Source organism: Helianthus annuus, chromosome 4 (assembly GCF_002127325.2).
Source record: "Helianthus annuus cultivar XRQ/B chromosome 4, HanXRQr2.0-SUNRISE, whole genome shotgun sequence".
Classification (NCBI taxonomy): Eukaryota; Viridiplantae; Streptophyta; class Magnoliopsida; order Asterales; family Asteraceae; genus Helianthus; species Helianthus annuus.
In genome coordinates, this window is record NC_035436.2 from 146,392,397 (window position 1) to 146,399,657 (window position 7,261).

The following is a 7,261-nucleotide window of genomic DNA, read 5'->3' on the forward strand; positions in this document are numbered from 1 at the left end:
GACGAAACCGAGCAAACGATAATGTAAAACAAACGTGATTTGAAAATAAAACATGTTGTTTAAAAAGTCAAACAATTAGAACGATTTAGTTTATTATCATACCGTTATATGATACTAATTAAATACTTTATTTGAGTACAACTTCGTTTTTAACAAAACCTATAATGGAATGTTGAGGAAAAATCGAGAACTATGTACTTAAGTTTTGAGAAAAAGTTATAAGCGTAAATTGTTAAAAAAGTATCAAATTAATTGATAAATTAATATATGTTCTTAAAAATATATTAAAAAATGGTAAAGAAAATATTATATGATTTTAAAAAAGAAAATAAAAGTTAAAAATATGTTATTAAAAGTAAATATAATAATTAAAAGCTATATATTATTATAAAAATAAAGTTACTATTAATCGTCCTTCGTAAACAATAATATGTTATTTAAAGTAAATATAATAATAAATTATTATAATATATTAAATAAAATAATGATAAAAAGTTACATATTATTATAAAAATAAAGTTACTATTTATCGTTCTCGGTAAATTTGGAAACAATAAAATGTTATTAAAAGTAAATATAATAATAAACTATTACAATATATTAAATAAATAACATAAAAAACTATATATTATTATAAAATTAAAGTTACTATTCATCGTCACTTGTCAACAATATATATATATAATGGAAGAAAAGAAAAATAATAAAAATTTGGTAGTATCTAGACCTCTTTATGTCCGTTCATTTAACTTTATCCGGATAAGAATACAACCATTTAACTGAAATAATTTTTTTGTTCATGTTTATTCGTTAGGAAAAAGAACACGTGTTCGTTCGTTTAAAATCTATACAAATAGTTCATGAATGTAATAGAACACAAACGAACATAAATAAACACAAACAAACAAGCCTAATACACTAGATATCCAATAATGTCAATAATTTTGTTAAGAAATCTAAATTAATGGTTCGATAGATGATTGTGGAACTGGAAGTCTGGCTATAAATGTGATAACATGAGGCTAGTGGGTATGGGACCGCCCCCCATCCGTCCTAGTCCGGCGACGCGGGCTACACCCCCCCTCCCCGGTCGTCTTCGTCTTTTCTTGGACGTTGGCGACGGACCAAATGTGGGCCCCCTCCCTTCAAAAAGTGACCGTTATTTAAAAAAAAATTCTATTTTTCAAAACCAAACAAACGGTCAAAAATTCTAAAATATATATATAATTCCATTTCATTTTTACCTCCATTCACAAATATAACCCCAAAATTTCATCTCTCTCACATAATTTTTATAAATCTTCTTCCACTTTTATAAACCTTATACTCTATCATGGCTTCACCTTCTTCCATTTCTTCAATTTCTTCCATCTCTTCATCATCTTCGTCTTCATGGTATTCATCATCTTCGGAAGAGGATACTATTATGCACAACATGATTATGAACGCGGCTCAAGTCTTCATGGCGGGTGATGAAGCGTCGTCCCAACGGCTATCTAGACGAGCAAAATTAAACCGAGACCAAGAAGGTATTTTACTATTTTTTCCTTATTATGTTTTATATAGATTTGAAAATGTATTTTATAATTAATTTCATTTATGTTTCGTTTTAAATTTATAGCCGCCCACGTTAAACTAGTAGCCGATTATTTTGCCGACGAACCCGTGTATCCAGCCGAGATTTTTCGACGTCGGTTCCGCATAAGTCGTTGACTGTTTTTACGTATTGCAGGCGACATGGCACAGTCTGAGCCGTTTTTTACACTGCGAAACGACGCCAGGGGGCAAAGGGGTTTCAGTAATTTACAAAAATGTACGTCGGCCATTCGCCAATTGGCATACGGTTACTCACCCGATGCATTAGACGAGTATATAAGGATGTCTAAAAGAACCGCACGTCTATGTTTGCACAAGTTTTGTGCATGGGTTGTCAAATTGTATAGCAAGCTTACATGCGGAAACCGAACGCAAACGACGTTCAAAAATTATATCAAGCACACGAACAGAGACATGGTTTCCCAGGAATGCTCGGGAGCATTGATTGCATGTACTGGCCGTGGCAGAACTGCCCAGTTGCCTGGCAAGGTCAGTATACTAGGGGAGATCATGGACACCCGACTATTATTCTAGAGGCTGTTGCGTCACAGGATCTCTAGATCTTCTTTTTTTTTTTCGGTCTACCTGGTTCGCTCAATGACCTTAACATCATACACCAGTCACAGATATTTGAGGATGTAGTGGTGGGTACAGGTCCAGACACAAGCTTTACGGTTTCGTGGGTGGAATACAGGCGAGGTTACTACCTAGCCGATGGAATATACCCAACGTACTCGACAATCCTTAAAACTATTCCGCACCCGACAGACGAAAAAAGAAAAAAATTTGCGAAGTATCAAGAGGGTGCGGGAAAAGATATTGAACGGGCTTTTGGTGTTCTACAAAATAAATGGCAAATCATTGAACATCCAGCACGTTCACAAACACCAAAGAGGTTACGACACATTATGTACGCTTGTATCATCCTTTATAACATGGTCATTGAAGACGAAGGTAGAGCGATATGCGAGTACGACGAAAATGCGTCTACTGGAAATTATGTTCCAGTTAGTGGGGAACAACAAGATTTTAACATGTTCGCTCTACGTAATTAGTTCACACATCATAACCTACAAGCGGACTTGGTGGAGTACATTTGGAACAACGCTCAAAACGAACCCGACCACGACATGGAAGACGAAGACTAGTAGCTTTTTTTTAATATATTAGGATATTTTTAAGTTTATGTTTTTTTTAAGTTTATTTTTTTAAGTTTATTTTTTTAGGTTTATGTTTTTTTTAAAAAAAAATTTAAGTTTATGTAATGCTTTTTAATATTAATGAAAATATTTTGTTACTTTATTTGTTAAATGTTAAAAAAAGTAGAAGATTAAAAAAAATAAAAAAACATAAAAGTGGTGGAGGACTATGACTAGGACCATCCTCCCATACCCTCTAGTTTTGGAGGATGGACAATCCTTGGGAGGACTATGACGTGGCGCCTACGTGACGGATCATCTTCCAAGGATGAACCATCACCATACCCACTAGCCTGAGAAGCAGTACTTAGCTAAACAAACTCGTGTTTCTTCTAGTGATTAAATATTTATATGTGAACTTTTGTATTAATATTCAAACGAACAAACAGATTTTGACGAACGGACATAAACAAATGTAAATGAACAAACTAATTAAAGATGTATTCATTTCGTTCATTTAATTAAAAGAATAAAAAAATATTTTTATATTTGTTCGTTAATCAAAGAAATTAACATAAATGATATTTACGAGGAAGGATTCACAAACAATCAACAATTTACTAAAAGTTCAGTTTATTTACATAGTTAACTGTATCATATCAAATTAACCATATCTGTTATAAATGATTCTAGTTTATATTTTTTGATATTTTATTTTAGTTTAAAAAATTATTTAGCTTTCACATTAAAAATCATTTTATTTACTTTATAAATTAATTTTAAAAAGAGCTATAAAGATGAAAATAATCCTCAAGCACTGGGCTGTATGGCTAATTAATTATTTGAATTGAAATTGACAAGTTAAATTCCTCAATTCAAACAAATAGATGAGCAAACTCCTAAAATGGTACTTGAAGTTTGGTCACTTTTACCACTTTAGTCTAAAACTCAAATATTTTGAATCTGAGTTCCTGTGGTTTCAACTTTGCTGTCATTTTCATCCAAACCCAAATATTGTTAGATTTTTCAGTTAACATCTAGCATTTTTGTCTTTTTCCTCTTTTTTAATGAAGGGCAAAATGGTTTTTTAACGTTTTATTAATCAACATCACTTTTATTTTTTTTAATTTGTTATAATAAAACGTTAAAGGACCATTTTGCATTTCATTAAAAGAGAAAAAAGACAAAAGAACTGGATGTTAACTGAAAAATCTGACCAGATTTTGCTTTTGGATGAAAATGACAACAAAATTGAAACCACAGGGATCCAGATTTAAAAGGTTTGAATTTGGACTAAAATGATAAAAGTAACCAAATCTCAAAGACCATTTTAGCAGTTTACTCAAAATAAATTCATACCGAGTCAAATTTAAGTTCATTTTTGGTTTTGGTTTAAAGACCAACCCAGTTGGAATTTCAGTTTGCGAATCGCCCCTTCTTTAAAAGAATTCATACTATGTATGTTCAACATGCAATATGCTCTATGGAGCATATGATAAACATTTGAGACTTTGTATCGGTAATAAATTTTTTGTATCGAATTTTTTTATATTGACTCGGTAGTTAGTTTGTGGCGTTTTTAGTATCAGCTCGATACAATACTGGTATTTCATCGAATTTTATACACGAACACCGGAAATGTACCGGTACCCAAATTTATCGATTTTTGATACTGGTACCAAACTCATCCCTACAACATATCATATACTATGTATACGTAGTATAAGATATCTACACGTATGCCGTATATACATATAGTACCGGTACCAAGCTCATCCCTACAGCATATCATATACTATGTATACGTAGTATAAGGTATCTACACATATGCCGTATATACTGCATATATGTAATATGATTTTTATGTTTTCTTACGAAGAATAGCTTTTCTAATGATCATGTCCACATATACCGTATATACTGCATATATGTACAGGTCCAATTCTAAGAATTTGATCAGGTGCCCTGTAAAGATGTCCTGTAAAGTCTTAAAAAACGTGTCTCTTAGACCCTAACGAAATATAAAATATGAATAAGAACAAACAATGGTCGTTTTGGTGCTAAATTGGCATTAAATTTTTTGTTTTTGCTCTTGGTTCAAGGTGAAGAGATAGTGAAGAAGGAAAGCATATGGGCGTGTGGATACCATAGAACCAATGGACAGATGACAAGGGAGAGAATGGACAAACGGTCTTTATCGGCAAGGGTACGGCCGACCAATAACCACCTTCTACGTCACAAACTTACCAGAAGGGATCTCGAAGTCTCTCATGTGGAATGCCTTCCTTCCACACGGGAGGGTAAAGGATGCCTATATGGCCAAAAAGAAGGACGCGAGTGGGAATGTGTTTGGATTCATCCGATATGAAGGGGTGCAAAATATAGAAGAGGTTTTGAAGGGGATGAACTCGATGAAGATATTCGAGGCTAAGGTAACTGTTTCAGTGGCTAGATTTGATAAGGAGAATAGGAGGAACCATCATCAATGGAATCCAGGTTTTGCAGCGACATAGGAAGTAAGGCTTCAGGGGAGACAGGATTAGAGACAACCTGGCACGGGTCCTCGTCGGGTACAGAGGCAACTAGGACAACAAGGCTTTCACCAGTCTCTCAAGAAGGAAAACTGCACGCACAGAGGCTCTTCGGGGCTGTGGAAATCAACCTGTGAAGCTGGCGTCGGTGAAGGCTGACGATAGGATTGCAGTATATCCAGACCATTGTTTGATGCGCTCTGTGATCATTGAGCTTAATGATGTTAATGGATTCCAAAAGGTTCGTCCTCTGCTAGTGGAAGGAGGTTACTTGGAGAGTCTGGTGTCTTACCTCGGGGGTCTTAAGTGCCTTATTGTCTTCAAAGTGAAGCGGGTTGCAATAGAGTTTATTGATAGGGGCGCGAAGTTATGAGGGAAGTTCTGCTCGCCGGCAGTCCTGTGGGTCAGCCAGGACTTGGTTTTTGATAGGTTAGCAAGGTTGAAAATCACGGGGGTTCCTTTACACCTAAGAGATAATCACCTATTCGATAGAATAGGGAGTAAGTTTGGGAGAGTGGTGGAGAAGTCCTCGTTTGCTTGGGATACGGTTCAAAACGCCGACGGGTACTGTGGTGTTCTTATACCTCAGGGTCCTTGGATTGAGGAGGAAACTGAGATTACTTGGGTCGCCTGGATCTCGGAGGAGCGTAATAAGCCGTTTGAAGGTATGCTGAATTACTTGACTTCTGTCATTAGGGGCACGTCGGAGAACTCACTGGGGTCGGAGAATAGACCGAACTGCGAGAGAGAAGATGGAGAAATTGTGCCGGACTCTGAGGACTCACCGTTGGTAGAAGGAATGGAGGATGATGGAACGTCGGGGAAGACGACTGTGACAACCCGTAACTTCAATGTACAACCGTTTGTTTCACTTTAATAAAATCAAATCATGCGCATCGATTACTTGATGAATTGATTTTTATTTTATTCATGTCGTACTAAATCGACCCGAACCGTTGAGCCATAAGTTGTTAAATTTATATATGTATATCATATTAATGTTGGTTAACTCTAAACTTGTTATGGATTGTTTAAAATATATACTAGAATTACAACCCGTCGTAATGTGGCGGGGGATGCATTAGTTATATATCATGTTAGATGAAAGGCAAATGTTTCTCATATGACCACGAGCTTGTGGATAAAACCGAGAAAAAAAATATATAAAATATAGAATAAAGTATGTATATATGCTAACATATATAACACATGGCTGCCGACCTCCTTACTTGTGACCCTCTTTGGCGCACCCAAAAACTGAACAACCCAATCCACTTTCCTTTATGCTTCTCGGTCCACCCTAGCCCAAAACCCTTGTGTGCGGCCCACTTCACTAACCGCCATCATGGAAGCCTGTTATTTAATATGTTACGTAGATTGCAAGCACGCCTGAACCCTCACAAACCCTACCCGCTGTCTTCCTCACCGCCCCTCCACAGAACCCATCGTCTTCCTCGCCCCTCCTTTACTCGGAATCCGGCAACGAACCAACCACTGCCACCTTCTTCTCCGGCGAGTTCGACCTCTGACGAGCACCTGTAAGATCTCTCTCTCTCTCTCTCTCTCTCGTCCGTAGTTCTAGTTTAAAGACTTGTCACAGTTTTGGTTCGATCTCAACTTAAAACCTTGCAAGAAAATAGGTTATACATGAAACTGTATGAATATATATTTATATTCGGTCGATGATGATGTTATGTGTTAATGGTGTTTCATGACTTGCATGCTAGGTTGTAACTGTTATATGTGAATTCTTGGTATTGATTTGAGGATGATGTATGTAACATGATATAACTAATTGTTGTCTTTTGGGTATTCGATGTTATGCATGCATGTGGGTTTAATCAGTAAGGTCTCGATTATATGTATAAGTATTAAGGCCAGGTTAGTGTGTTAGACAACGATCATGATGATTCACGAACATGTATTGCCATGGAACTGATAAACAAGTAGGGTGCATATACACGTAAGTGATCCGATATGAGCGGATCACTGATT